Source organism: Symphalangus syndactylus, chromosome 11 (assembly GCF_028878055.3).
Source record: "Symphalangus syndactylus isolate Jambi chromosome 11, NHGRI_mSymSyn1-v2.1_pri, whole genome shotgun sequence".
In the NCBI taxonomy this organism is placed as follows: Eukaryota; Metazoa; Chordata; class Mammalia; order Primates; family Hylobatidae; genus Symphalangus; species Symphalangus syndactylus.
Genome location: NC_072433.2, coordinates 93,268,843 through 93,292,109, shown reverse-complemented (window position 1 = coordinate 93,292,109; position 23,267 = coordinate 93,268,843). Strand labels below are relative to the sequence as shown.

The window sequence follows — 23,267 nt, the reverse complement described above, 5'->3', positions numbered from 1 at the left end:
CAAGAAGTTTAAGGGGACAATGCTGCAAAGAAACAAGCAGTTTACAATTGGATCGCTCATTTTAAGAAGGGAAGAGATGGTGTTAAAGCACACAGCCGCAGAACATCCACATCAATTTGTGAAGAAAAAAAAATTGAGCTTGTTCATGTCTAATTGAAGAGGACCTGTGACTAACAGTAGAAACAACAGCCAACATCACAGACATCTCCACTGGTTCAGGTTATGCGATTCTGACTGACAACTTGAAATGGAGCAAACTTTCTGCTCAATGGGTGTCAAAACCATTACTCTTACATCAGCTGCAGATAAAAGCAGAACTTTCAATGGAAGTTTTAAACAACAGGGATCAGGATCCTGAAGCATTTCTTCAAAGAATTCTAGCAGGAGAGGAAACATAGCTTTACCAGTACAATCCTGAAGACAAAGCAGAATCATAGCAAGGGCTACAAAGATTAGGAAGTAGTCCAGTCAAAGGAAAAGTGAACCAGTCAAGAGCAAAGGTCATGGCAATACTTTGGGAGGCTCAAGTCATTTTGCTTGTTGATATTCTGGAAGAAAGAGTAATAACATCTGCTTATTTTGACAGTGTTTTGAGAAAGTTAGTCAAGGCTTCAGTAGAAAAATGCCAGGGAAAACTTTACCAGAGTCTTCCTCCATCATGACAATACCCCTGCTCATGCCTCTCATCAAATAGGGTAATTGTGTGAGAGTTTCCATAGGAAATTATTAGGCATCCACACTGCAGTCTGGATTTAGCTACTTGTGACTTCTTTTTGTTTTTTAATCCTAACACAGCAACAACAACAACTGTAAGTGACATTCATTTTTTTCAGTTAATAATGTAAAAAAGACTCAATTGACACGGTTAGAGCCCCAGGACCCTGTCAGTTCTTTAAGGATGAACTGCATTACCGGTATCATCACTTTAAAAAGTGTCTTCAACTTGATGGATCTATGTTGAGAAATAAAGTGTACATATTCTATTTTTATCTTTTAATTTCAATTTTCCATGAACCTTTTGTAGTCCCCTCAAAAAGAGTGAGCGAACAAAAAATAACAGGAATGGAGGCCTATTTTGAGTTCCTTGAGGAGTCCATCATAAACAGTAACGAATGATTCTACAGCAGAAACTAAGAAAAACACTCACAGCGCTCAAAGGAAAACCTTCTGATAAATAAGAAGCAAAAGGCCAAAGGAGGGAGTCTCAAAGAGCAAAACATAACCAATGTTCACAACAAAGTCTGAAGACGAAGATTGATGGATTCGGTGGGCTAGAATGATGCTGCTGCTTTAATAGTGTGAAGAAGAGGACAGTCATATTGGAGTGAGTTAAGAAATGACTAGAGATGTGAAAAATGAGGCATTGATTATAGAAGCAATATTAAATGGAAAGGAAGATATTGTGTAGATGAAATGGGATTGAGAAAGGAGATTGTGTGTTTATTTTCATTTGTTTTGTTTTAAGATGGAAGAGGTGTGAACAATAAAATATATACTTGATGGAAATGATCCAGTGGAAATGAAGGGATAAAGAATTCCTGATAAATTTCCTAGGAAACTAAAGGTTGGAGGATCCACCATGTTTCATAAATGAATATCCTTTATTCTGACTGGGTATTTGTAAAATATACATTAATCTGAGGTATTTCACATGAGAGAAAAGTTAGAAGTTTTCCAAATGGTAAACCAATATTAAGTTGACTAAATAAATTATTGAATAAATATAAAACAAATTACTATTTTGCCATCAAAAATCTCTTTATCTTTCTTTATTAAACTGGAAATATTTTCAGAATAATGGAATTGTCCAAATTTTCTTTTTGCCTTATGCTTAGTAAAATGTTTTGCACATAATGGATATTTAATATAAGCTAACTAAATAAATATATGGCGAAATAGGCTATTTAGAATAAAATTCCCACAACACAAACAGTTATGCAAGGAATATTGACTTAGAGATAGCAGTTCTTCATTCTCTATAAATCAGCTTAATTTTGACTTCAAAACCTCATTTCATGGGGACTTGTGGAAAATTCAGTCTTAGTGTTCAGTTATGCTCTTTTGCTTCCGGAGGCTACACCAGAGTTTCAGAGAGACACCTCTGCTTACAGGCAGTGTGTGGCTATCTATGTACTGGCTATGACCTGGTTTCCACAATCTGTTATTTTTCTCACTTGGGCAGTGAGAATCTTAGGTTGTAGTCCTGAGTGTAGAGGCTGGCCCTCTGGTTCATGAAGCAGCCTTGTTTCCAGAAAATATCTTGACTCCCTGTCAGGACACTGCCAGAGAGCGAACCCAGGCTTTATTGACTTATGATTCATGCCTATCTCTCCCATCTCTAGGCATTTTTAGCCACTGAAGCATCCTCTCTTCTTGATCCTCTTTCTTCCCAATGTGTTTGAACTTTAAGAAGTAAAAGATAGTTCTACAAGAAAAGCTCCATGAAGTATGAACATGTAACTTTTGGGAATGGGACAATTTCAGGATTTAAAAAGTAGTATTTCAAAAATATAATAAATTTTTGGAATGGATGAGGGATAAATAGATAGGCCAGTAGAGCCTCTCTCTGTGTAGTGGGACAGTGTGAGGACTTTTAAATTTACTTTGTTTTGCTTGACTTACTTTCTTTTTATAGGATTTTTAATAATTTCTGATATAATATTTTATTTAATAAATTAAACTCAGTGAAGTACTAGAAAAAAGAAAAACATAGCTTTAATATTTTGGGAACATAAGTAGTTTTCCTTTCAAAAGTAGAGCAAGCCTGTACCTCATACATGGCATTGCCCACTAATAGCCCCAGCTTCTGAAAGCCAAGGAATAAAGGTGTAAGAAATACCTGTTCCATGTTGGCTCTTAAAACCTTTTTGTAACTGTTCCCTTCGGGATACACTATATTAATTACATGTTGTAATTTTTTGTATTTTTCTTCCCTAAATTGTCATATTGTATATGTTACATACAGAATAATATATTTTTTTCAATGGACTCTACCCTGCTTTGCATTTGTGTAGTTTTTGGATACATTATGAAAAGGTCTCCAATTACAGTTCGACAGGGTCTAATAAATCACAGTGTTGGGAAATTTTATATGGGAAAAGGCAATGTTCCATACATTTGCCATTACTAAAATATATCATTCATCCATGAAACCATTTGGGTTATGAAAGCAGCTTGTGCATATTGATACCCCTTGTGAGCATATTCTTGAATTGACTGAGATTCAGAAAATGTTGGCTTTATTCAAATTGCAGTACTGTCCATGTTACTTGATCTAGTATTTTCTTCTTTTCACTGCACTCTCTTAGCAGTTTGAGGTTGGGAATGAGAATTCTATTTTCTTCTTTTCCCCTTAAGTAATAATTTGTGATGACTGAATTCCTCTCAGTAATGCTGACAGGCATGTTGCCAACGACAGAGCGTTCACTGCTTATTGCTGTTGACCCTGCTCTGCTGGACTCAGGGCTACACACCAAAGGAGCATATTCTGATCTTCCCCATAGAGAAAGTTAAAGTGAAGCATGAAATGATAGCTACCTACTGTTATTCTTGTCTGATCCTAAGAATTATACATGACCCTTCTTTTATCTTTACTTTATACAAAATTCTACTTGCTCTCGAGGCCAGTGGGCTAGGAAGATAGAAGCAAAAGTAAAGCTTGCAAATGTTCAAGGTTAACAACTCTGTCAAAACAAAATCACACCCTCATGCGTGTTATGCATATATTCGAGAAGCCTATCTTTTGTTCCCATGTGCCTTTTGGGAATTCAGTTCTAAGAAAGTAGCTTTCAGATATCAGGCCAAATCTTCAGCTTAAGGACTTTGGGCAGCAGCTACTGGGCACGGAAGCAGAAAAGAGAAGCTAGGATTAGAAGAGCCAGGGATTCACTGAAGCTTAGGAAAAAGGCTAAGCAGTGGATCTACAATAGGCAGAAACCTAGGTATTCAAAGACAAATAAAAATTGAAGATCACAATGAAATAAGAGGTTGGAAGGCATGCTGGTAAAGAAGAGTTCCAGTGCACATGGACCCTGGAAGTCATGTTAGGGCAGAGCTCCCACAAAGTGTGGGACCCACAACAGTGAAGGGAGTGAAGATTTTAGGCCTTGTTCAGAGCTACTGTTCAATAAAGGTGAATTAAATTGTGATCACTTTATTTTATCTTTATTTCAAGCCTTTCAAGGGAAAAGTCTAAATTTAATTTTAGTGTAGAGTTTCATAATTCTACACTATTTTGTATCAGGAGAGTCAGTCTTTGGTTTAGAGGTTTTAATAATGTGGTTTTTTTATTACACTTGTCTTATAGCACCTCCTATTTTAAGTAATATTTTTCATTATAATTACATAAAATTTCCTTTTCCACATATTTAAAGTGAATTTATTTAAATAGAAATATTAGGTAACTAATACCTTTAATGTAGTAGAGCAGGCTCTTAGATATGGCCAAAGTCCTGAAGATGGCACTCAGATAACAGACATTTGGGAATATTGTTCTGAGTAGTATGAAGGCATACACATTTTTGTGCTTGCATGTGCACCAGACTTCCCCATCAATTGGAAGGTACTTCTATTTGCATAAGACTAAGAGCTTGAAAGCACACACACACAGACACACACACAAATAGATGTTTCTGCAAGAGATGGGGAAAGGGAAATCCATTTACAACTTTTATTCTCTTTTTATCCAGTGAAATAATTAGAAATAAAACAATAATTTGGATTTGGATTTGAGCAACAAATCCTAAGAGGAGCAACAAAACTATCTGTTTATCTTATGTTGGTAATTTCTCTGAGTTAACTTGCCTTCATAAATTATTGCATTTCAGATTGTCCTTGGTGCTTTCCATGGTTGATGACAATAGCATTGGCAACTTGAATCTTCTTCTTCTTCTTCTTTTTTTTTTTTTTCTTTGAGACAGACTCTCGCTCTGTCTTCCAGGCTGGAGCGCAATGCACCATCTTGGTTCACTGCAACCTCCGCCTCCTGGGTTCAAGTGATTCTCTCACTTCAGCCTCTGAGTAGCTGGGATTACAGACGCGTGCCACCATGCCTGGCTAATTTTTGTATTTTTACTAGCGGCAAGGTTTCACCATTTGACCAGGCTGGTCTCGAACTCCTGAACTCTAGTGATCCACCCGCCTCAGCCTCCCAAAGTGCTAGGATTACAGGCGTGAGCTACCGCGTCTGGCTGGCAATCCTAATCGTCTGATCTCAGGAAGCAATGCAAGATATAAATACCTAAATCCCACAAAAAAAGCCTTAGTCTTAGAAGTCCATTAGCACAAACCATAAGGCAATACTCCTCTATGTTATTGTGAAGAAGAAATAAATTAGAATAGTAGTCAACTGTAAAAAAAATCAATCTATTCTACATTCGAATAACAAGAAAAGACCTGTCATTTTTTTCACATTTGATAACATATTCAAGTTTATATCTAGTAACTATTTAAATCTTAAACACAATTTTTTAAATAATTGAAGTAAATATACAGAAAAGTGCACATACCATAATTGTTCAGCTCAAGAAACTTTCATAATTTAAACATGTTTATGTAACAAGCACCCAGATCAAGAATCAGGATGTTTACGGTATCTCAAAAATACCTATCATTATCCATTGCAGTCACTGCTGTCCAACAAGGATAACTGCTATCCTGACTTTTAATGGCATAGATTAGTTTTGACACATTTTGAAATATATGCAAATGGAATAATATAGAATGTGTTATTTTATGCCTGATTTCTTACATTCAAAGGTGTTTTTGAGATTTGACATTATGCTTATGACTACAGTTGTAGATTATATATTTTGTGCTGTACTTCATGAAAAGATGTTCAACCTCAGTTAGAACAGAGAATTACAGATTAAGACTACATTCGGATACCATTTTATCTATGAGACTGGCAAAATTAAAAATTATAACAACACAGTCTGTTGGTGAGGCCCCTTATAAAATAGGCTGTGATAATACATAACACAATTATGCATGCATTTACCTCTTATTTCTAGGAATTTACCCTGCAGATACATCTATGGCAGTATGAAAAAACATGAAAATAGTATGTCATTTAATGCTGTATTGTTTGTAACTGGAAAATATTGAAAATAATCAATATGGCCATACATAGGAAAGTGTTTGAATAAATTATAACACATCCTCACAAAGGGGAGCTACGATAGTTATCAAAAAGAATGATAAAGAGTTCTATGAACAGGCTTGGAGTGAGTTCCAAAATATATTTTAAGTGAAAAAAGTAAATTGCAAAAAAGTACCTATATTATTTAGTAATCTACTTTTAATTAGTCAATTATTAATAAACTAATAAGCAAATAAATGAATAAATAAATAGGAAAGTTATTCCTTGTAGTAGAAGTCCAAGTAGTAAATGCAGAAAGAATAATCACATTATGCTGGCAAAAATCATCATTATTGATTCAAGCAGGAATTATCAATAGATGGTAAAATCAGCAGGTGGAAGTTTGATAGTTGAGGGTTATTTATACGATCTCAAAAGTTTTCAAATATGATATTTATTCATTATAAGGAGAAAAGTTCAGTGTACCATTTAGAAACATTGCAGAAAGAAAACCACCCTACTAAGGGATCTGAGTTAATATTTACCAATAATGGGAAAAATCAGCCTCATACTCTACTGATACTGTGCACTAAGACCATAACTTCACACCCAGGGTATTCTGGTCAAAACTGCATAATCTTTTTATGAGAAAACAAAAGTGAAGCCCAAATTGAGAAACACTACACAAAATAACTGTCCTGTACTCTTCAAAAATACCAGTATACTGAGATGCAGGACTGTAAATCTGTTTCAGATTCAGGGAGTCTAAAGAATTATGAAAACCATGCAATGCACCACTTGGGATTTTATTTTGCTATAAAGGACATAATTGATTGAAAAATGGGTAAAATCTAAAATATGGCTGCCAGTTATAGAATTATATAAATTTAATTATCTGATTTTTATAATGGTACTGAATTATGTAAGAGAATGTCCTTGATCCTTAGAAAATGCAAATGGAAGTATTTAGGATTAATGGAGCATCATGTCTGCAGATTATTGTCCAATGGTTGCGGGTAAAATATACACATATATCATATGTGTAGAATATAAATAATAAAATATCAAAATAAAATTAATATCAGCTACCAATATACACATATATATACACACACACATAAATGAGTGTATGTAAAACATATACAACAGGTACTTGAATAATGTTTTGTTGGACGTCTTTTAGTTATAACGTTGAGAAAAAATCAATTCCGCTTGGGGAAGGTCATTGTCTGTTTGGAGTTTGCACATTCTCTGCACGTCTGTGTGGGCTTTCTCTGGGTACTCTGGTTTCCACCCACATCCCAGAGCTGTTAGACACATTAGGTTATGTCTAAGCTATGCACATGTCTCAATGGTCTCAGTCTGAGTAAGTGTGAGTGTGGGTGTGAGTGTGCCCTGGTGTGGAATGGCATCCTGGCCAGGGCTGTTTCGTCCTTGCACCCTGAGCTGTGCCACTATGATCTGGAATAATCGGGTTGGAAAATGAATGAATGAATACAAGTTATTGTGAAATGAATGTTTGTAAAGTAGAAGATAATCATATCCACGCATGTCGTAAGTGATGTAGTACAATATTGCTCGGGGAGCCTGAGATTTCTGTGATTGTTTCTGAACTGCCTGGCGGGAGGAGGGACTTCTAATAATTTTCATTCTGCAAACATTTCTTCCTTAATCTAACCTACCACTGCCATGATACTCACTGATTCCCCCAAAATTCAGAAAATAATTCTTGTTTGTTTTTATTAACCTTTCTTAAATGTATGTGTAGCTGACATTTATTTCAATGTTTCATATTAGAAGTGTTTTAGTTGTCTTACTGAGAAGCTTGGTGATGTTTTTGTAACCGAAAGTATGTCATAGGAACTTAACCTTTGTTAGCTAATCAACTAGCCTATGGTAAAACTGATCTCCTTATAAGCTGTTTCAAGTAAAGTCACAGTTTCCAAGAACCTATTGAAAATCTTAAGTGAGGACTTCTTGTATGTTAAAATATGTTAAAATTGGGGGTATGTGGGTGGTAAAGGATATATAGGATTCTTTTGTATTTTTCCTGCAGCTTTTTAAAAATAAGTTTGAAGAAAAGATTTTTAAAAAATGCCAGGACCAGTACACTACTTTAAAAAAACTGTCAAAAAATAAGGTGCCACTGCTTAGTGGAAATTAGAATTAGAGAATCAGAGGCTGGGACTGTGGTAACAGTAAAGAAGGACAAGTGCTCTGAGATCAGTTGTTGTGACAGTCAGGACCATTTGCCAGGCGACATCTCTTGCATCCAGACATTTTAAAATCAGTCACGTGCACAATGTGGCAAAACTCGCATTCATGTGCTTTAATTTGCAGCCTGGAATTGAACAGAAAAGACATTTCTTTAAAACTGCTAGTGAACTTGACAGCTTACCTCTATCTTTCAGCTCCATTGATGACTAGAAAACAGACATTAGGTGACTGGGGCAGTCTTGTACATTTCTACTTTCAATTATAAATTTCCCTTCAATAAAATAATCATAGTGCCTTCTAAATAGCTTTTTGTGCCCATTATGAAATTGTAATATGTTTGAAATGGCCAGGTTTGCCTGACTTTCACAAGTGTTTTAAAATGGATATAGAAATCTTTTCAACATATTTGTATAAGTTTTTATTCAATTCTGATATAATAAGCAAGATTAAATATTTAAAATACATACAAAATTTAAGGAACAAATAGGCTAATTGTGCTGATTTAGAAATAAGGCTCAATTCAGTCTTTGGAAACTCTGAAAGCGAGTGGATCATAGACATAAAAGATGTAAATATACTGGAGTTTCTTTAAATAATTTTCTTGATTTCAGCATTTCATTGTTAGCATTTGGAACTTGTGTATTTTATGTAAAATACCTGTGTACTTTGCAAAGTTTAAAAATGTCATTTGATATTATCTTCAGCTTATTTTTTTCCATGGGGAATATACAATAAGACATGGCTTGAACAGCCAAGCTGACCTTTAAATTTAAAAAACAATTAAAAAGCAAACTGTGTTAGTGATTTTGATTTGACAGACCTCAAAGACAAGCCAAATTTCCAGGCAACAGCTAGAGGGAAAAACAAAGTGAGGTATTGTATAATTATAACATTTTCTGAAGAAAATGTTGTCCCTCGGAAAGCCAGCACAACAAACGAAACTTCCACTGAGATATTCATAACTACTATTTCCTAAATTGGTGAGTCAGTGTGGACCGCAAATGAAAAAAATTACAAAGTTCTAATGAAAAAAAAAATCCTTATTTGGGAGCTACAAAAAGCTCAGAAAAATATTTTTGACAGAAAATTTCAGGCAGAGAAGTAATTTGTTTTTACATATAAATACAATTTGCCATTGGCAAATTACAAGAATTCTTGTAAATTTAATCTGAGTGAAGGTGTCTATATTCAAAAGATTCTTATTTAGTAAATACTATGTGCCTGGTTAATCCAAAAGTATCTGTCTAAGACTATTTATTTATTTATTTATTTATTTATTTATTTATTTATAGAGACAAAGTATCCCTCTGTCTCCCAGGCTGGAATGCAGTGGTGCGATCTTGACTAACTGCAATCTCTGCCTCCTGGGTTCAGGGATTCTCCTGCCACAGCCTCCCAAGTAGCTGGGACTACAGGTGCCTGCCACCATGCCCTGTTAATTTTTTTGTATTTTTAGTAGAGTTGGGGTTTCACCATGTTGGCCAGGCTGGTCTTGAACTCCTGACCTCGAGCAATCTGTGTTGACCTCCCAAAGTGCTGGGAGTACAGGTGTGAGCCACCACACAAGGCCTAAGACAACTTATTGAATATAATATCAGTGTCTGAGTGATAAGCTGTACTGATCTTTATAGAGGAGACAAGAATGTACAGAATACAACAAAATAATATATAGTTTAAAAATTACAGGAAGAGAGTGTCGGTTGTTAGAGAATACTGATGGTTGTACTTCATTATCTTATTTCTCTTGGGTTCTCATAGAAGCTAATCTGACCTGGGGTATTTTCTGTAATAATTTGTTTATTTTAATAACAATCTGCTAGTCTATAGTAGGTCAATTTCTGAAAGCCTCTTTCTTTACAAAAGCATGTTTGACATACTTTATATAAGACACATTAACAAGTGATCTCTGTAATATTTTTCTAGTTTACATTAAAATAAGGGTTTAATGTTTTAGAAAAAATAGATAATAAGATTTCATAGAACTATTAGTTATTTAGAGATTTTAAATTTTATGGTAAAGGACAATGAAAGAAATAAAGAGAAGAAAGAAAAAGGATTTGAGCATAGAAAACTAATAACACTTTTTTTTTTTTTTTTTTTTGAGACAGAGTCTCGCTCTGTTGCCCAGGCTGGAGTGCAGTGGCGCAATCTCGGCTCACTGCAAGCTCCGCCTCCCGGGTTCAAGCCATTCTCCTGCCTCAGCCTCCCTAGTAGCTGGGACTACAGGCGCCCACCACCACGCCCGGCTAATTTTTTTGTATTTTTAGTAGAGACGGGATTTCACCGTGGTCTCGATCTCCTGACCTCGTGATCCGCCCGCCTTGGCCTCCCAAAGTGCTGGGATTACAAGCGTGAACCACCGCGCCTGGCCTAGAAAACTAATAACACTTAAGGAAATGTTGATGAGTAAAGATGAGAGTGACATAAATTTAAACTTTTGTGTTAAAGTCTGAGTTTTCAATGTAGCTAAATGAAACATCATTTCCTTCCATTCCTGTGGAGAGCAGGTAAAGCAGAAGAAAATCAGACTCTTCTGCAGATAGGATGAAGGTAACTCCAAGCACACTGAATCAGTTAAAGCAAACTTTATATTGGTTCTCGTTCACAAATGTCATGTCTACTACATTTTACCTTTGGTTTTCTTTCATTTGAAATGCTAGGAAACCTGAAACTCAAAATAAATTCCCTACCCTCTGCTCAGCTCTGTGGGTTTGGAAACTTCTCTAGAGTTTCGTTCATTTTTTTCATTCTTACCAACTGGCATTAGAATTAGAGTCTGAACCCAAATGAAACCACAAAAATTGGTCTCAAAACAGCACTGGCTATCAAGGGAGAACAAAAGTTAAGTTTATAGGTTCACTGAATGGTTCAGGGTTTTGGAAACTGTTCACAATATACTTGGGGCTTTTTTATCTCTATTTTCAATCCCAAACTAAAGAATCCCTCAGGATTTAAGTTTTCACTTTTCAGACAGAAGCTTGGAACTTAACTACAAAGTATTTTTTTTACATAGATACTCAAGGAAAAAGAATTGTATGTATTTGAATCATATAAAAAACATAAATTTAAATGCATCTAAACTTAGATCAGAAAGTTACTATAAAAAATTGTAATTTAGAAACTTATCTCCTCATTAAGGACTCAGAGTGATAGAATATCACTGACTTTCTGGCTATATTATCCAAACTATGATGATTGGTGTGCAATGTAGACATCTAGGTGTTAAATAACTTAAGAAAAGTGAAATACATTAATATGTTTGGAGTGGAAAGTTAAAATTATAACTACAATATAAATAAAGATTATTACTGATTTTAAATGGGAGAATAGGGAAAACTACAGTTACATTGTCAGCAATTCTAGGCATGGCAAAATAGACAAAAGGAATTTATGATCATCTTTTCTACTTTAAAAATAACCTATGAATTCTCTTTTCTACTATCTCTGACCTAAGGAATAATGGCTATCCATTTTTTATTTTTTCCATAATTGTACACCACTCATGGCCTCTCATTCAAACCTATATAATTTACCTTGTTTAAAACTGACACCAAAAGGAACATATGTTCAATTAACCAGATGTTTTTCAGGATTAAATTTAGATTGAATTTAACTCCCTTATAAGCCTAAACACACACACACACACACACACTCAATTTTTGTGGCTTAACAAAATAATAGTTTTTTAAAAATTTATTTTCACAAAACAAGAAATCTGGATGTGAAAAATAATGACAAGTAGATTATTTAAGGTAACTAATCAAGGAGAAAATTTCCTTTGTGTTTCATATTCCTTCTCTTTTACTGATTAGCTTTTCCTTCACCTCCTATCACTGAAACTGTTTTTCTAGGAAAGAAGAAGTAAATAAAGGTCAACAGAAAAGAAGACAAGCTTTTCAGTTTTTATTCCTTTTTTATTATGGTCAAAATACATAAAATAATATCTACCTTTGACAATTTTTTTAGGTGTACAGTACTGTACAACTAACTGTAAGTCTCTATTCCTTTGAATGAGCTTTAGTGGACTCTCCAGCTGACATTATCCACTTATTTAACTTGCATCACATGGCAACTCCCCATAGGAAGACATATCTTGAATCCAAATATTTTAACTGGACATATTATCACCATGAAATAATTAGGAGTGTTTTAGTAAGGCAAAATGAGAGAACAGATAGATATTATGTATTGTTGCAACAACCAACAAGGTGTACTCATGACAGTTGATTTTTTAAAAAGAAACAGCAATTTTTGTTCTTTACTTTTTTTTTCTTTTTTGTTTTTATTTTCCCTTTTTTTTTTTTTTTTTTTTTTTGAGACGGAGTCTCACTCTGTCTCCCAGGCTGGTGTGCAGTGGTGCAATCTCGGCTCACTGCAAGCTCCGCCTCCCAGGTTCATACCATTCTCCTGCCTCAGCCTCCTGAGTAGCTGGGACTACAGGCTCCCACCACAACGCCTGGCTAATTTTCTGTATTTTTAGTAGAGATGGGGTTTCACCATTTTGGTCAGGATGGTCTCGATTTCCTGACCTCGTGATCCATCCACCTCAGCCTCCCAAAGTGTTGGGATTACAGGTGTGAGCCACCGAGCCAGCCCCTTTACTTTTACAAATCTAAGAATTAGGGGAATAGGTAAAATGGTAACTGTGGAGAATTTTGCCAGAGGTGAAGACAGATATTAGTCTTTAGATTGCAGAAGAACATTACATAATAAGACAAATAAAAGTAGATAAGTCCAAACCTAAACACCTTAGTGTAACTTCAGGAATTAAAAAAATGAAAGATAGCTTAAAATAAGCCAGAGAAAGAGGGTAAAAAGAAAAAAATCACACAATATCTACAAATGATCGATAATTTGGTGGAGAACAGACACAACAGATTTCTCGTCTGAAACATTAGAGTCCAGACGGAAATGAAATACTCTTTTATTTGTACTCAGAGAAAACTTCTGTCAGTCTGAAATTCTATCTTTCATGAACAAAGGTGAAATAAAGACATCTTTAAAATATTTTTTTCTGTCACGTACACTGTGGTTGACACCTCTGTACCCATTTTACGCAGACTCGTCCAATAAAGCATGATTCTTCCATTCCCGTTTTAATGATATGAGTCTCAACATTGCTAGCATATTATAATCACCTAAATATAGCTCCTGACTCAACGTAGATAAAAATCAGAATCTCTGGGGTTGCCATCTAGGCATTAGTATATATTAAAGCTTCCAAAATGATAGCAATGTGGAGTCAAGGTGAGAACTACTACAATAAATGGTTTGGCAAGCACAGCTGTAAGTTTCACTAAGGACTGTTTTTGTCCTAGGTACTGATTCGGGCTTTTTTGTTTTGTTTTATGTTCTGAATTAGACCCAAAAGAAGAACTTTAATGTGTATGACCGGGGAGGAAGTCCTTCCTTTCTTCCACTGAATGTAAACCAACAAGATGTGCAAAATGATGATGGCAATAAATGAGAAATAAACTTGAGTCCTTGATAACATAAGTAAGCTTTGAATAAAAAAATAAAACCTGTGTTATTTTTGGTCTTTTTTCCAAAATATCAAGCTTTCCTTAATGGTGTGTTCTCTCAGCTTATTAGATCTCTATAGTTATTTGTACTCATCAATATTTGATCAGAAATATTAATCAATTAAAAATAATTCCAAACACTTCAGGAAGAATTTTTAAAAATCTGACCATGTATTCTTCAGATACAGCGAGATATATATATATATCTATATATAGATATATATATATACAAAAATGCATATACATATGTAAAACAAGAGGAATAATTGACCTTTATAAAAACATGGGAAAGATTGAAATATTCGGTTGATAAGACGACAAAAATAAATAATGCAATTGAATAATTGAAAAGCACAGGTAACAACTTTACTTAAAGAATACGCAGAACCCTATGCAACAATTAGAGGAAGGATTATATCAGGACATAGAAAGAAGGCAATTCTGTAAGCCAGGAAAAGATCCCTCACCAGGGCACAAATCAGCCAGCATCTTGATCTTGGACTTCATCGCAAAATCATACTTATGAAAAAATGTCAAAAATATAATATTTTATCACCTTATTCATAATATTTTTAAAGCCCGTAGGGTACTTATAAATAATAAGTATTTGTTAGAACTTTATAGAGAAGAATAACAAAATCTATTTTAGGACATATATCAATGTTCAAAAAAATAGAGGTACACTCTACATTTCCATTGGGATTCTGAATGTATTAATGATGTCAATTCTCCCCCAAATTAACCTGTAAGTTATTTGCAATTTGAATCAAATTCCTAGTAGGATTCTTTCCAGAATTAGACATTCTGATACAGGAATTCATATGGATGAATACAAAGCCAAATACAGACAAACAATTTTGAAGAAGAAAATTGAGTTTGCAAGGGGAATAGAAAGGGGTTCCCTTGGCCTGCCAGATATTTAGATTTGGCATAAAGATTTAGTAACTACAATCAAAGGATATTTATAGAAGGATTTAAGAACTAAATATAAAAGAGCTCAGAAGGATATCTAAATCCTATAGCAACTTGATATATGACAGAAGTAGAACTGACATCATGAGGAATGGCTAATTTAGTCTAGTCAATAATGGCACTGTTACTTTTGGTGACATATATGAATCAATAGTTCTTATTTCACACAGTATCCCGAAACAAAGTTCAGATGAATGAATGAAGTAAAGGTGAAAAACAAAAAATAGTCTCCTGCAGTCATGCATTGGAATACTGTTTAGCTATTAAAATGAATAAACCGAATATAAATATAACAGGATACATATGAAAGAATTAATGTTGACTTTAAAATATTGCATGAAAATGTCTACATTGTGATAGCATGATAAATTAAATCCTACCATCTCATATATATGTATAGTTTTGTGTACATACTGTTTACACAATATATAAAATCATGAAAATGAATGAAATATACCAACCTAAATATAATAGCTTCATCTGGGATAAGAGTAGAGAAATAAGATGAGTGAGGAAGGTTTCACCCATAATATTTCATGTAATTAATGATGAAAAGTCAAAATTATAACAAATAATGGCATTTACAAAATCTAGATCATAAGTACAGAGGTATTTAGCACATTATCTTCTGTATGTATGAAACATTTCATAACTTAAATAATTTTAAAATACAACGAACTTATCAGTACCAATTTTTCAACAGAAATTAGATACATCTTACCAAAGTGATTTTTTTAAATATAGTGACATTATTTATATATTACCTAATTATCTTGTTGTCATCAGTTGAAAATCAAAGTAACACCATTCTTAAAACATACATGTTATGGTCAGTTTTATGTGTTAACTTAGCAAGGCTATATTACCTTGTTATTCACACACTAACCTAGATATTGCTGTGGAGGTATTTTGTAGGTAAGGTTAACATCTCCAATCAGTGGATGTTAAGTAAAAGAGATGCTTCTGGATAACATCAGTAGGCATCATCTAATCAATTGACAGGCCTCAAAAGCACAACAGGTTTCCCTGAGGAAGAAGAAATTCTGCCTCAAGACTGCAGTATCTGTTCATGCCAAGAGTTTCTAGCCTGCTAGCCTGCCCTGCATATTTAAGACTTGCCAGCCCCCACAATCATGGAAGTCAGTTCTTTGAAATTAAGGTCTTCATATGTATGTCTATGTGTATGGGTTCTATTGGTTCTGTTTTTCTGGAGAACCCTGGCTGATACCATTGTAAATCATGGTTCAAAATTAGTCAATTTCTAAATAAATTAATAATATTTTGTGTCTATTTTAATTCAGGTTAGTTTATAGAGAATTTGTGTGTGGGTGTGTGGGTGTACAAGTGTGCATGTGTATGTGACTGGGTACATTTTTGTGTATGTTGGGGGCTGTTATTTTTTTGGGGGGGTTATATCCTTCTACAGCTTCTTCTATGTAGAAAATTGTGGGTTATTGACCCAACATCAATCAGTCAATCCCCCACTTTTCTGCAAACAGAACCACAGTTTTTCCTGGTATATCTCAGGCTAAGTGACTCTAGGCCCAGATAAGGGGTAAAATTTATAAACGTGAGCCAATTGTGGTAATTTCTTTTCTCTTTCCATTATCTATTAACTGTTGAATACGTAACTAATTTCTGGACAAAGATACTCAGGAGGGATCTATAGAGAAATGTTAGTACTCTAAGAGACACTGCAGAGATAGTCCCTTTTTTCCCACTGGATATGACAATGTCTAAATGAAATGCCTAGGATTATTGCAGCTAGTGTTTAACTATGAGGGGAGCCATCCTGAATTAAACATGCCTTTGGAGATATTTTACGCCTCTATGCTTTTAAGCTAACTTAGACTGGATTTTTCTGTTACTTGTGGCCAAAGCCACCCTAATGTATACATAATTTTATCTATTGGAAAATTGTGACAAAATATATATTTTGCAAACTATTAACTCCACTGCATTTTAACTGACAAAGTAATTTAAGATATGAAAAATGGACACCAGAATATTACAGTATATTAAGTGAAACCTAGTATCTCGCTAGAAACTCTTCTAAGATACAGTTTGAGTAAATTCAACTTACGACACTTAATTGCATTTTTTTTTGCTGCTTTCAGTCAGTTGAAGGCATTATTAATGTGGAATGCAAATGCATACAAATTCAGAGAAACATTCATTCCAATTCTATTCTCTTAATACTAGTAAACTACAGACTAATCACTGTTAACTACTGAAAATACTTCTTAGCCATATCTGATTAATTCTGTAGACTGATAACAATCTTTATGTGTAGAATAGAATATTGCTTTAATTGCTCACCTTTGACTCTTTTCCAAATTAGGAAAATTTATAGATAAATTATCTGAGATATTATGACACTAAATAACCATTAATTTTCTTTTATGTACTACCTAAAATGAAAATGGTAACTGTTTAATTTTTTGTGAAATAGAATATAATACAGTCTGTGTTATCTTGTTATAGATACAAGCTACATATTAAAATTAAAAATAGCAACAATAATCAAAGCAACTTTTTAATCTTAATACTTTCTTAAAGGCTTCAGACCTAATTGATGTCTCTGTAAATTGTAACTGCCTTAATTCACTTAATTTTTGCACATATTTACATAATTGTAATTTTTTCATATTCAGTGTGAAATGGGAATTGTGAACTGTTGTATTTCATTCTTAGTTGGTATGACATATATCTCACCTATGAAGTTTGCTTTTTTTAATGTGCTACTTAGATGATAAAAAATTGACTTAATTCTGTAATTAGTTTATGAACAAAAATATAATTTCTTCCACCAAAACAGATCAAAAAGGTGGTATCTTAGTTGTTAACTGAAGACAAAAATATTCAAAAATTTGATGCCACTTAGGGTTTCATGGTTCGCATTTTTTTTTGTTTTTAGAGTTGCTTTATTATAGAATAATTCAAACACTCAGAAATATAAGAAAATAGTATAAAATATGCTCAAATACCCACCATGTAGACTTACCAGATATCAATATTGTGTAATATCATTTTCCAATTATGTTTCAGTTAATAAAATAGCATAGATGAGGCTAAAGCACTCTGAGCATTCCCCTGACCTATGCTTCTCATTTCTTTTATACTGAGGTTACCGTTATTTTGAATTTTCTCTTTAGCATTCTCATGAATAATACTTTAGACGGCATTCTCATGAATTATAATTAGACACCATAGGTTAAGTTATGCAGTGACAACTAATGACCAGTATAAGTAGCTTGTAACTTATTTCTCCCATGGCAAATTAATCATAGTGAGCTATGGAACTACTACTCTACATTATGTTTACTTTAAGTCTCTGGCTGACATAGCAGCTCCTATTTCGAACATTACCTGTCCCATTAAAGAAGGAACAATAAATATAGAATGTTAAACTAGTTCTTAAAATTTCCTCTTGAAGTAGTCATAATACATGCCCTAGTTTTTCATTGACTGAAACAAGTCATATGCCATTCGTAAGATAAACTGGGGTAGAGAGATATTCTCCTCTTATAATGAGACACCCATGATAAAGCTTGATTCACTAGAACAGGAACAGAGCAGAGAATGTTTTTAAAAATAATAATATATATAAAATGTAAATTAGGCCAGGTGCGGTGGCTCACACCTGTAATCCCAGCACTTTGGGAGACTGAGGCAGGCAGATCATCTGAGGTCAGAAGTTCAAGACCAGCCTGGCCAACATGGCGAAACCCCATCTCTGCTAAAGATACAAAAAATTAGCTGGGCGTGGTGGCGGGCACCTGTAATCCCAGCTACACAGGAGGCTGTGTCTCCAGCTATGCGGGAGAATCACGTGAACCCAGGAGGCAGAGGTTGCAGTGAGCTGAGATCGCGCCACTGTACTCCAGCGTGGGCGACGGAGCAAGACTCCGTCTCAAAAAAAAAAAAAAAAAGTAAATTAAATAAAATTACTAAAGACAGACAGACTCATATATAAGAATGCATAATATTGTTTTATATGTTTTTGAACTTTTAGCATTATTCATATAGTTTCATAACATGCTCTTTTCAAATGTATTTTTGAAGTATATCCACTTTAATTGAGATATAATAATTCAATGTGTTAATGTATTAATAATTTCTATTTGAGATTCAAAGACATTAGTTCTATTGGTGGACATCTAGTGACATGATTTCATTTTTATCTTCTTATAAACAATATTGCTATAAAATTCTTTCATTTGCTTTTCTGAGTATTTTGTATAAGAGTTGCTCTAAGTGCAATAAGCAGAAATGAAATTAAGTCTAATTTTACATTTGGCATTGACATGTTTTTCTCCAATTATAATAATTTCTACTTCTTATAACTAATATGTAATTTGATAACTTCTTTATTAATATTTATCAAATTTGTTATTCATGACACTGGCTTTTGATGGAATCTCATTGTCTTTTAGTTTTTCTTTGGGAGGCTGAATATTTTTTCATAGTTGTATGAAACGTACAAATGTCAAGCAGCATTTCTCTCTTCTGAGTTTTGTTCTGAAGCAGCATGGTAGTCATCTTTCTATTTTCCACCCTTAAAAGCATATTATTAATTTTGTATATTAATCTGAATGGCATATAACTTAAATCTCAGTTTTGTTTGTGTTGCCACCACTGTGTAAAAGTTATTCTTTATTGTACTAAACTGCTACCTTAATAAAAATCTAAAATGTATGATCATTAGCTTGAGAGTGGGAAAAATTATATTTACACTACTAAAAGGGGTGGGAAATGACAGTTTGTGTCATGTAGTGTTGAAACATTGGTAAAACTGTTGCTCAAAATAACTTAGAAATTAGAAAAGAACCTAATAAACTTTTGAATTTGACTTAACAGATTGCCATGCATGATGATAAAAAGTCAGGGGTTCTTGCTAGCTGAAAATGAGGTACTGAAAGGAAGAGATAAATGCAGGAAATAATCCAGAACTTAGCAAGCCAAATTTAGAGGGAATACAAAAGAGTCAGAATTTTCTGGTTTGGAAAATAAAACTATTTCTCATTTCCAGCCTCTCAAGGCCGATAGAGAGAGAACAAGGTCATGAATGATTTCTCACTGGGGATGAAAATGTAAAATAACAAATAAATGTTTGTTGAGTAACTACCTTGCTTCAAGCTATGAGACCAGAAAATACTCAGTAAGTGAAAAATACCAAAACACTCACTTTCTTAATGAATCAAGGAAAAAGTTAGCTAAATAAAGTCAATGCTTGTCACTGAGTCAAACTCAAATTGTATAGAAAATAGAAAATGCCCTTGCAGTGAAAGGAAGTGTGAAGTCGTATATGTCAAGAATGTGAGTACTGAGTGGGGTACAGAATCAGGGTCACCAGTGCAATGCATCTATGCGAGTTGCTCCACCCTCCTTCTCCAGCGGTATTATCCACAACCCTTTCATGTGCAAAATATTCTCAGCCTCCACCAAGACCTCCATAAGTATTATCCAGTATTATCAAGCATCAGGCTTGAAATCTAGGATCTCATGACATGTCCCGTTTGGATACAGCTCCTTTTGTTGCAGACACACAAACTGAAAAGATAAATTCCGTCCCCTCGACCCACCTCCACACACAAATGCATGAATGCAGGTGACTAAGACTGAGTAATTATCATAAACCCAGCTATTGAAACGGGAAGAAGAAGAGGAACACACAAGTCAATGGTCCCTCACAATTCTGAAATCCTGCTGTGCGAATGTCAGATTTTCCCATTCTGTGGAGGAGTAATGTTCTCTATTAAGTCTTTGTTATTTTCTCTGAGCGTGGCTTCCCAGTTTATTGTACTCTTTGGATTTTGACCCCCCTTTGAAAGCTTCTGAAGAAGCCTTTTGAAAATATTTTAAGAAATTTTCACAGATTGCTTTCTGCTTGTAAAACATCTGTCCTGATCCTTTTTAAGTTTGAAATATTTAAGTCCATATTCACCCAGGATGGCAGTGCTTTTAACAGTTTATCTTCTTTAAAAAGTTTGTGGTGTTTCTGTTTCTGATTATATTCCATCTCAGCCTCCAAAGACAAATCCAGAATTGTTTTTGAAAGACTCTACTGCTACATTAGTAGTAGGCCTTAGGGTTCTATCCAGCTAGTACGATGCACTTAACACCATCTTAATTCTTGTAGAGGTATTAATGAAGGGATCCTCAACACATCATTGTCTTACCTGATGTTTTAGGGTCAAAAGTAAGCGGAGGCAACTTGCGAGAACCCCTTTAATTTTACTAATATATATTGTTTTAATGTGGTTTTCTATTCTTTCTCAAATCAATTTTGATAATTCATATTTTATTTCCAGTTTTTCATTTCATTTAATTTTCAAATTTATTGGCATAAGAATGTTTACATACTCTCATATAATACTTAGATAGTTCTGCCTCTTTATTTTTACAACTAATGCTGATTCATTTGTTTTTACTTCAGAATATATCACTATTGCATTATCTTCTTTTTCTCTCCATTCTTCTCGAATTGTTATTTGACATATATTAGAGTCTCTTGATTTATCTTCTATATGTACCTGCTATATTTCAGTTGCTGTATCTCTTTATATGTTCTGCTGTTTGGAGTTTTCTTTTTGTGGGGAGGAATTCTTAATTTTTTCTCCTTTTCTCAAGTTCTCTTGAGAAAGTTGAATAAGGGAAATGAGCTGATGTTCCCATCACTGTTAATTTCCACCAAATCTTTACAAAATCTTCCCAGTCTACCCCCTCTGCTCTGCCTCCCATCTCTGAAGAAATGAAGGAGGCCAGTTTAATGTCTGCATAGTCTCAGAGAGGAGACCTAATTTCACTTTGACTTCTTATCTTCCTATGTTCCCCCAAACCCTACATCCTGGCCTTCACCAATACCAGGGACCTCCAGTTCCTGAGGATTTCTGAGTTTTTGTGAAAATAATTGCCTTGTTTGTTATTAGAATTTATCTGTCTTTACCCTGCCACAGGCAGTTACACTTAAATATTCTTTGTTGGAAATGTAGGTTACAATCTACCCTTCATTTGTCCAACATTCTAGTTAACAATTATCTACTATTGTTCTCACTGTCTTTGTGATTTCCTGACTTTTTAATTGTGTCACTGTTATTTCAGAAGGGTTTCAGGGAACAGTAAAAATAAATGCAATGTGCCATGTTTCATACTGTATGTAGAGATAGCCTATAAAGTAACACTGTCACATTTGCCAAGCACTATTACATTTTCACTATATGTACATATGTTCTATACTTTAGATAATTATAGACAAAATAGGTAAGTAAGCTAGAGGTGCTTAAAATGCCAAAAAGTATTTGGCATTTCATAAAGCTGATTTTAACAACATATTTACCAAATTTCTTTGTAAAGTGAGTTTGCTCTTTTTAAAATCTTAAACATATTAAATGGTATATATTTGCAATTCACATTAAAAACAAAATAATATAACTATTTATATTAGTGTTGAATAAACACAATCAGACAGTTTGGGAGGCTGAGGCGGGTGGATCATTTGAGGTCAGGAGTTCAAGACCAGCCTGACCAACACGGTGAAACCCTGTCTCTACTAAAAATACAAAAATAAAAAATAAAAAAAAAAGCCAGGTGTGGTGGCGCATTCCTGTAATCCCAGCTACTCAGGAGTCTTAGGCTGGAGAATCACTTGAACCCAGGAGACGGAGGTTGCGGTGAGCTGAGATGGTGCCACTGCACTTCAGCCTGGGTGAAAGAGCAAGATTCCATTTCCCCACCCCCCATAAAAATCAGAAGCATGATAAGTGCATTTGTCACTGTCTAATAAATCAGAGTTTAACAACTTCCCTTTATCACATGCGAGTAAGGTTTTTACACCTGACCTGTTTTGAAAATCGATAAACTATACCTGTAAAATTCAAATCTTGTCTTCCCTGATTTTCTGAAGTTTGTGCTATTGTGAGACATCATAAATGTCTGGAAACTGAATACCTTGAACTTAATGAAAATTCACAGGTTTTAATAATATAATCAACACATTTAACCAGTAGACAAAATATCTGTGCCTTAAAGTATCCAACAAAATCTGAGACTTTCTTTTTCTTGCTTTCTACTCATTTAGAACCGAAGAAATCTGCAAGAAAATTTAAGACAATGATTATTTCAAAAACAAAAGTTTGAATAATCTTTTATTTAGTCTTAGGTTTCATAGACTAAGAGTGTCATAATAGTTGCTGGGTTTTTCAGAGCTTTTTGTTATTATTCTTCACAATGGCAGTTTTAGTATAATCCTATGCAACATGGGCCGTTTTAGTGTTATCCCGTGAAACATGATAGACTTTAGTAACCCTGTGTGTGGTAATAGTGGAACTTCTGGCATCATAACAGATAAAAGCCTGTGACTCAGGACTCTGTAGGATTTTCATGACACGTGCAATTGGGAATAATTTTTCAGTTATCATTCCATGATAATTACAATTACTTATGGTATTAAATGTTTTTACTGGATAATGATTTTT

At 34.2% G+C, this 23,267-nt stretch overlaps 1 pseudogene; it reads left to right on the top strand.

Moving 5' to 3' along the window:
• Positions 1-7,628: 7,628 nt before the first annotated feature.
• Positions 7,629-14,344, top strand: LOC129492683 (uncharacterized; annotated as a pseudogene).
• Positions 14,345-23,267: the final 8,923 nt, after the last annotated feature.